General features: G+C 40.8%; 1 long non-coding RNA gene across 1 annotated transcript in view; it reads left to right on the top strand.

Moving 5' to 3' along the window:
- Positions 1-1,206: 1,206 nt before the first annotated feature.
- LOC115289008 overlaps positions 1,207-9,616 on the top strand; it is a 31,922-nt gene continuing 23,512 nt past the window's right edge. Inside the window, exon 1 of the long non-coding RNA XR_003907333.1 lies at positions 1,207-1,267. This is a non-coding gene — a long non-coding RNA (uncharacterized LOC115289008). The remainder of the gene's footprint in view (positions 1,268-9,616) is intronic.

Genomic DNA, 9,616 nt, shown 5'->3' with positions numbered 1-9,616 from the left:
CAGAACAACAGAAATTTCTGTCTCACCATTCCAGAGGCTGGACATCTGGGATCAGGTTGCCAGCACAGCCAAGCGAAGGCCCTCTTCTGCCGAGTTGCCGACTTCTATCATGGCAAGGAGGGTAGGCGCTGCTTTAATAAGGGCGCTGATCCCATTCACGAGGGCTCCACCCCCAGACTTAAGCACCAGCCGAAAGCCCCGCCTCCTAATACCATCACCTTTGGGGCTGGGAATTTCAAGATACAAATTTGGGGAGACACAAACATTCCAACCACAGCAAGCAGTTTCTAAACTCTAATGAGCAAAAGCAGAACACCTGTTTCCTTAGGCGCCCATAGGTGCCTATGAAATGAAGTCTCTGCTTATATGAGCTAAGAAGAAAGTAGGGTCTGAGGATACAAAAGGAGGAAAGACCCTTAGCAGTAGATGTTTGGAAAACAAAGATTGTCCTATGATGCAAGTGAGTTCCTTAGGTAAAGGGGACTGACTATCTGTCAATAGCCCTCTTCCTGGTACAAGCAGGCAATTGAGGGGGAGGTAAAGAGCTTTTCCTGAATCTGCTGGGTTTGGATTGATTTTAATTCCCATAATGTTCATGCCAAAGTGGTCCATCTTAGAGAGGCCTGCCCCTGGCCCCCATACCATAAATGCTTGTTGAACAAATGAGAATTCCAGGAACTGAATAAAACCTTCCTTGCTTCTCGCTCTGACCCCTAAGGCAAGGCTAGTGGCACTGAGGAGGAGAAAGATAATCTTTCATCTGCTTTGAGCCTCAGTTTCCTTAATGATAGCTAATATTCAGGAAGCACTTCCCAGACATTTTACATGTATTGATCCTCTCCACAAATTTATGGGATAGATACTATTATTATAACCATTTTACAGAGGAGGAAATTGATACTCAAGAGAGTTTAGGTAATTTGACTAACGTCACATGGCTAGGGTGTAGAGGCGGGCTTTGAACAGAACTCTGACTCCATAGCCCAAACTCCTCATCACCCTGCTCTAAAGAAACTACATCACGGGGAACCAACAACTCATTTCTGGCTGATTTGCTGGATGCTTTCCCATTCCTCCTGCTCCCTAAGCCCTCCCATTTTTATGGTCCAGCTAAACCGACAGCTCCCTTTAAAGATTTCCCTCAGATGTGCGGCAATCTGCTCATTTATGCTTCTCAGGCAGCTTTCTGCGTCTGAGCCGATCTACCTGGGCCTCAGCCAGTGCTTCTCAACAGTGCAGCGATGGCCTTAGAGCGGCTTGTGCTTCGGTGAGGCTTGCTCTGTCCTTTCTCTAGCTATGCCCTTTCCGGGGAGGTGGAGAGTCGGGGGTGGGGGCAGGGCAAGGACATGAAGCCTTGGATGTTCTGAGTAGCTGGGACCTGGAATTCCCTGTACAAATGACCTTGAGCCATTTCCGGGGCTTGCTTGAAATTGTTCCCTGGCCTGTACTCCCAAGGGTAGCATTGCTCCTGTCGGTAGCACCAGCTAAGTATGTGCATGGTCTGAAGGGTATCTAAGTTTAAACGGTATCTAGGAGTAGGGAGTTGGGATAATAGAATGGACATGAAAACTGGGGTATCTATAGAAATGAACTTGAGGCCCCTCAAGATTCAAAAGGAGAGGGGGTATGAAGAGAAAATGAGTAGGTGACTACCTGGGAGCCATGGCCAAAGGCCAACTCTTCCAACAGAGCCATTATCTTAGTTTTCTATTGTTGTGTAAAAAATTGCCACACACTTAGTGATTAAAACAGCACATATCTATTACCTTACAGTTTCTGTGGGTTAGGAATCTGGGCAGGGCTTAGATGGGTCCTCTGTTTCAGGATCTTTCACAGGGTGTTATCCGCGCCTGGAGTGTCATCTGAAGGCTTGATTGGGTAAGGATCTGCTTCTAAGCTCAGACAACTGTTGGCAGAATTTTAGTTCTTCAAGGGACACTGGACTGCAGGCCTTGGTTCCTTGCTGGCTGTTAACTGGCAGCCACCCACATTGTACTTGTCATGTAGCCTCTCCTACATGGTGACTTTCTTCATCAAAGCGAGGAAGGGAGAGTCTATAGCAAGACAGAAGTCACTACTTTATTTAACCTAACCGTGGAATTGACCTCCCATCCCCTTTGCCACATTCAATTGCTTGGAAGCACGTGATGGGTCTTGCCCATACTCAGGAGGAGGGGATTACCCAAGGGTGTAAATATCAAGATATTGGTGTGGGGGCATGTGAGAAGATGCCCACTACAGCTATGTCTGCAGACAGAACCCCAAGGAATAAGAGGGAGTTCTATATTCATACCTGGCCTTCTCGGTTCGTTTGAAGTTATATTTATCAAAGGAATAGGATATAGATAATATTTCAATCAATGGTGTGTTAGCTTGAGTTACAACTTTCAAATACTTAGATATGTGGTATGTGCGCCTCCACTGATACTCTCATCCTGGCCCCACAAGTGTTGGGACAAGCCTGTTTATGTGCATATGTCCTGGCCTCTACCTCAGACAGGCAGGGCCTTGTTGGCAAAGTCCTGTCTGCTGACCTTTTGCCCCCAACACAGCCCAGCACAGTGTTCATAGTGTGGGAAGCAATCAGTAAAGTTTGCCTGGGCATTCGCTGGCCGCTGCCCAGGTCCGGTGGCGGCCCTGCCCTGGGCGTTGCCATGAGGCCCATGGGCTGATTCTGAAGCCTCAGCAGTAGGGCTTCCTCTTGAGCAAGAGGATCCCACTTGGCACAGGAAGGAAGGAAGAAGAGCAAAAGCCCCCACATCAGCAAGACAAAGCTGCCTCCTTCCAGTGGAGCAAAAACTCTGCCTTCGAATAAAAACATGATTATTAAGTTTCTACTTTTTATCTTTATTGTAAAAATAATGAGTATGGTTTATAGCTTTTAAAAAGACACAAGAAATAAAAGTCATAATTCTACCATGGAAACTCCATTTAGTTTTATGTGTTTGTATGTGTATTCATATATACATATATACACATATATATGTAGATGTGTGTATATTTATATATGTATATATTTTAATTTTGTAACATAATATATTAATGTAATTTTATACTAGTATATTTAAATTTTTCTTCAGAAAATGTTTTCTATGCATAGTTTTTTGTTGTGTTGCGGTTAAATTTGTATATGTTGGGAGATTTTAAAATAATCAAAGATCGTACTGTCTATTTAATTATATTTCTACTCTTTCAGGACAGTAAATGCCTTTTTCAGATTAAGGAGGTAGAACTTTAAAATAACATTTAAAAATAGATAACAGATTCACAAGGTCAAAAAGTAGGCAGTAAGAAGTCTCCTTCCCAATCTGACATTCCTGGCAGTCACCAATGTTAACAGTTCCTTCTATGTCCCTCCAAATATAGTTTATGTATATATATACATATATTTTTTTCCTTCTTCTTTCCCGTCTGCTACATACTGGTGGCATATCACACACACTGTTCTGTACCCCATACATCTTGAAGAAAGCTCCCTGTCCTTATATACCAGTGGTTCTCAATCTTGGCTAAACATTAGAATTATCTAAATAACTTTTAAAGCTCCCAGATGTGCAAGCCACATCCCAGACCAATTAAGTTAGAATCCATGAGGGTGAGGCCCAGGCATCAGGATTTTTAAAAGCTTCTTCAGGTGCAGTCAAGGTTGCAGACCACTGGTATAGAAAGAGCTTCATAAGGGAAGTGGAAGGAAGAAGAAATAAAGTAATTCCATGGTTGCTTATAATAGAAAATTAGGGTGACCATCTGTCCTGGTTTTCCAGGGACTGAGGGGTTTCCCAGGACATGTGACTTTCAATGCCGAACATGGGATGAGCTGCTTGGCCAACAAACAATAGGTACATATGTTTAAGGAAATAGAGGCTTAAAAGGGTATCACACAATTTTAAGACTATAGAAAGAAATGTACGCCAGTGAAAAGCTGTGCATCACCTCTGGTTCGCTTCTCCTGGCTGTTCAGCTGCAGCCCTGTATGTTGTCTTTGAGCTATTTTGCACTTCTTTGTTAACTGCAGGTAAATTATTTTCATGCAAATCTGTATTGGTTGGCAGTTTCCTTTAACTTCCTTCCCCCTCTGGAAAAACCAGGGGTTTTTTGATTGTTGTGTTGTTTTTTTAATGTAGAAACTTGAGATTTATTTAGATCCTTAGAAGACTTTATTCACTTATTTTTAAAAGTATGATGTATGTGTGGATTGCACTAGAATTATTTTGCGAAACATTGCTTGCTTACTTGTTTGTTTGTTTTTAAGGAGGCTCTGCAGCCAACATAGGGCTTGAACTCAGGACCCAGAGATCAAGAGTCACATGCCCGGCTGACTGAGCCAGCCAGGCAAAACCAGTTTTGCAACCATTTGTAATTCAACCCCTTTATTTCATTTACATTTTGCTCCTTTGACTTTTCTTCTGAAAGAATCTGTTATAACACCTGTCTGGTTCTTTAACTTAAAAAGGACTAAAATAAAATCCTTAACACATATTCATTCTTGTATTTGAGCAACAATCATGCATTTTTTTTCTGAAAATTATTTTTTAACAAGGCTATAAATGTAACTTCTAGAACAGAAATACAAACCTTCCAAATTATCACTAAAAGCACAAACACACGAATAAAACAAAGACAACAGATCCAAACATAACTGTCATATCAATTAGCATAAAAAGACCAAATTCACCTGTGAAGAGTGACTCTCATATTAGATCACAAAGTAAAACTTAATGATAAAACAAAATGGTTTAGACTAAAAAGAATTGAAAAGTGTTTTTGTCAAGTAAGTGTAAAAGTTTAGCAGACATCATGATCTTCACACTAGAGGAGGGTGAATTTTGGACAAAAATCATTAAATGAGACTACAGTTATTTAAGAGTAAGATTATGAGTCACAAAAAAGATATAACTTACAAATATTGAGGTAAAACTAACATACATTAATAAAACAAAAGCTAGGGGTGCCTGGGTGGCTCAGTCAGTTGAGCGTCCAGCTTCAGCTCAGGTTATAATCTTGCAGTTCATGGGTTCGAGCCCCCTGTCAGGCTCTGTGCTGACAGCTCAGAGCCTGGAGCCTGCTTCTGATTCTGTGTCTCCTTCTCTCTCTGCCCCTCTCCTGCTCACCCTTTCTCTCTCTCAAAATAAATAAAAAACATTTAAATAAATAAATAAAGCAAAAGCTAGAGGAAATACAAAGAGAAATAGAAACCCATCAGTTAGTGAGATTAATTTACCTCTTTTAGGCTATAGTCATAAGGTAAGACCTAAATAACATAATTTTAAAAGTAGACCTGTTTGATGTATATCAAACTTATAATGTGAAAACTAAAAAAATTATTTTATTTTCATGTATCTATAGAACATTTTCAAAATTAATGGACTCTGCCATAATTAGGTCACAAAGAAACTTTGATAAATTCCAAAAGTAATGTAATTGGAGGGGAGAAAAACATCTCTTCCCTTTTTCCCTCCACGTTGCAATACATGGAAGTTTCACAAAGATATGAGACCCAAGGAGGTGGCCAGATGATTGAGCCTTATGTACCATCTTCAGCCAAATAAGGTGTCACCAGCTAGACCCCAAGATGTGACCTTTACTACCCACCTGCTTATACTTACTACACTTTGTCTTACATTTTTCCTTAAGCTCTTCCTTCTGGCTTATCTCTTAACTCAGGCAAATAAAACTCCAAATCCACACCCCCCCACCTCCAACCCCCACACCACCCAATTCACCCAGACCTTTTGAGCTAAAACCCTGACTTGTGCCTGTACAGACAGACTGAAACAACCAGCAATTACCTTTACCTCATTATAATACTAAAATCACTGCTCAAGGAAGAGCATAAGCCTCACTGACATAACACACAAAGTGTGTGGAGAGGCATGTTTCCTGAAGGCACACGCATGGCTTGATGCCCTCCTCTATACACGGAGACTAAGCTTCCCTACCTCAATATTTACCCTAACCCAAAACAAAAGGTACCCATTTACCATCTTGGGCAGTCATGGCTTTGGAAGCTATTTTCCTTGATCTCCTTATTTGCTGCAAATAATGTTTACGTGTGTGACAATTCTACCTGGTATGCCTGTGACTCACCAAGGAGTGAACTCACGTTAGTTCAGTTACAAAAGGAAAAGAGGTCCCGGGTTTTGGGGTAGGAAAGGCAAGTTACGGGAAAGCAAGGGACACACATGGTAGATAAGATTGCTGTATTGTGTGGTTAATGATGAAGGAGCATGAAGCAAGCTGAGGGCAAAATTCAGCTGGCAACAGCCCCCCTCCAGGTGGGATACATGTGACATTCCTCGGACACTCCTGGCTACACAAGAACAAAGAAAAGAGGTTTAGGTTCTTGCTGTGGTGATGTGAGAAACTGAAACAAATGAAAAATTAAATTTCCTTACTGCCAAAGCCCAATGGACTTACTGACAAGTCCTTGAGACTGGCAGAGTGACATCCCTCCAGGAGCTCAGCTGCCTCAAGGATGACACTTTGCTGGGGGCAAAAGAGAATCTTAGCTTAACATTATCCCAATCTCAAGGATCCTGTAAATCTACTTCCTTTATCTCAACTGCCCCAAGATATATGCTGGCAATCATACTCCAAGCTTATGCACCCTCCCCGCCCCACCCCCATATACATCTAAAGGGTCTCATGAATGAGGTTTTACTAAACAGTAATAAATGGCATTTCCCTTGCCCCTCAAGGTTCTGGACACCTTGCTTCCAAAATTCCTTAGAGACTTACTGCATCCCTGACCCCGTCCCAACCTGAGGGTATATAATGAGTTACCCATCACGACCCTAATATAGCTCTTGCTGCCCCTGGGTCCTGTCCCTGCGCTTTAATAAAATCACCTCTTTAGCACCAAAGACATTTTCAAGAATTCTTTCTTGGCTGTTGATTCCGGACCCCACAAACCCCCCAACATCCCAAAACTTCATCAGTTAAGGGTCTCCCAGGTCAAAAGAGGTATCTCTAGGGGCACCTGGTAGTTCAGTCAGTTAAGCATTTGACTTTGGGTCAGGTCATGATTTGTTTGTGGATTCAAGCCCCATATCAGGCTCTATGGCAACAGCTCAGAGCTTGGAGCCTGCTTCCAATTCTGTGTCTCCCTCTTTCTCTGCCCCTCCCCACTCTCACTTTCTCTCTCTCTCTCTCTCTCTCTTTTTCTCAAAAATAAACGAACATTAAAAAAAAAACTATGAAAGGAGGTGTCTCCAGAAGTAGCTCTCTCCTGGTATGGAGACATCTTACAAATGGAAATTTCCTTCAAAAGAGAAATTTATACTTTATTTTTAGGCAATTGGGGGAGGTAAAGAGGTTTTCCGGAGTTTCCTGGTCCTCAATTATCTTTAGCTCAAAATAATCTCTATGTGTTAAAGTGGCATACTTTACGGCGACATATTCTGGTACTGTTTGTAATTATTCAATAAGAATTTACTGAGGGGATGGGGTGCCTGGGTGGCTCAGTCGATTAAGCGTCCAACTTCGGCTCAGGTCATCATTTCACTGTTCGTGGTTTCCAGCCCCCTGTTGGGCTCTGTGCTGACTGCTAGCTCAGAGCCTGGAGCCTGTCTTTGGATTCTGTGACTCCCTCTCTCTCTGACCCTCCTCTGCTCACGCTGTCTCTCTCTGTCTCTCAAAAAAAAAAAAAAAGAATTAATTGAGGGGGGCCTAGATGGCTCTGTCAGTTAGCATCTGACTCTTGGTTTCAGCTCAGGTCATGATCTCAATGTTTTGCGAGTTCGAGCCCACATAAGCTCCGAGTTGACGGTGCAGAGCCTACTTGAGATTCTCCCTCTCTCTCTCTTTCTGCCCCTCCTCCCCTCCATCTGTCTCTCTTGAAATAAACTTTAAAACAATTTTTAATAGAATTTATTAAAAATTTCAATAAATTCCAAAAAAAATAATAGATACTATTCTTTAATCATAATGTAATAAAATTAGAAATTAATAATAGAGCCAGAAAATAAAAGACCTTACTGCTTCAATACTTACAACTCTCCCTGGGTTCAAAAAGGGAAAAGAAGGAAAAGAGGAAAAAAAGATGAAATTGTATAATATTTAGACAATAATGTTAATAAAAACTGCATATATCAAAATCCATAGCTAAACCAGTTCTCAGAGAGAAAATATAAATTCAAAAATATCAGTAAAAAGAAAAAATAAAATAAGCACATTAAACATAAAACTCAAGAAAGTTGGGGAGTAGGGAATTATTCCTAAGAAAAGCAAGAGGAAGGAATTAATAAAGGAGAAATAGGGGCACCTGGGTGGCTTAGTCAGTTGAGTGTTCAACTCTTGATTTCAGTTCAGGTCATGATCTTGTGGTCATGAAATAGAGTCCCATGTTAGTGTGGAGCCTGCTTAAGATTCTCTGTCTCTCTGCCTCTCTTTCTCTCTCTTGCTCATTCGCTCACTCTGCCCCTCTTCCCCACTTGCACTCTCTCTCTAAAATAAAAAAATAAAAACAAAAATATTTTAATTAAGGAGAAATAAATGAACTAGAACATTTATAAATTGTAACACTGATCAGTAAATCAATTAGCTGATTCTCTGAAAAGGCCAAGAATGAACGGAAGAAAGAAAGAAAACAAGAAAAAGAAAAAACATCATCCCCTAAGAAAAACAAAGGAAATAAACAATTCACAGAAAAGAATATATAGGAGGTTCTTAAACATAGAGAAGGGTGCCTAATTTTACTCATAAGAAGAGCTATGCCCTTTGAAACTATACAGAGATAAGTAAGCAAATGAAAAGATGCTCAATGTCATTAGCCATCAGGGAAATATGAGCCAGGACCACCTGGTCCCACTTTATGCCGACCAGCACAGCTGTAATTAAAAACACAAGTATTGGCCAGTATGTTAAAAATTAGAACCTTCCTAGACTGCTGGTTGAAATGTAAACTATTACAATCACTGTGGAAAACAGTGTAGGAGCCCCTCAAATTTTAAACCTAGTGTTACCTTCAGTCTCAGCAATTCCGCTCCTGGGTTTATAGCCAAAAGAATAGACAACAGATGTTCACATAGAAACCTGTATCTAAATGTTCATAGCAGCATTATTTATAAGAGCCCCAAAGTGGAAACAACCCAAATGCCCACCAATAGAGAAATGGATAAATAAAATGTGTTATACAATGAAATATTACTAGGCAATAAAAAGGGATGAAGTACTTATACTCAACATGGATGAACCTAGAAATTATTATGCTAAATGAAAGAAGCAGAAAGGCAGAAAGTAAAGTAGTGGTTGCCGAGGACCAGGCAGTGAAAACTGGGCAGTGACTGCTAATGGGCATGAGGTTTTTTTACAGGGGATGAAAGTGTTCTAAAGTTGATCATGATGATGGTTGCACAGCTCTGTGAAATACCAAAAACCAGTGAATTGTACACTTGAAATGAGTTAATTGTGTGGTAGATAAATTATATCTCAAGCTATTATTTAAAGAAATAAAATCATGAGATAGCATTTTAAATATATTTTATTATTTTTTTCAGTTTATTTATTTTGAGAGAGGAGTGAGAAAGCGGAAGTGGGGAAGACTGGGGAGGGGGCAAAGAGAGAATCGCACAGAGAGAATCTGTCAGCACAGAGCTCAATGTAGGGCTCAAACCCA

Source organism: Suricata suricatta, chromosome 4 (assembly GCF_006229205.1).
Source record: "Suricata suricatta isolate VVHF042 chromosome 4, meerkat_22Aug2017_6uvM2_HiC, whole genome shotgun sequence".
In the NCBI taxonomy this organism is placed as follows: domain Eukaryota; kingdom Metazoa; phylum Chordata; class Mammalia; order Carnivora; family Herpestidae; genus Suricata; species Suricata suricatta.
This window is presented reverse-complemented; position numbering and strand designations above follow the sequence as displayed.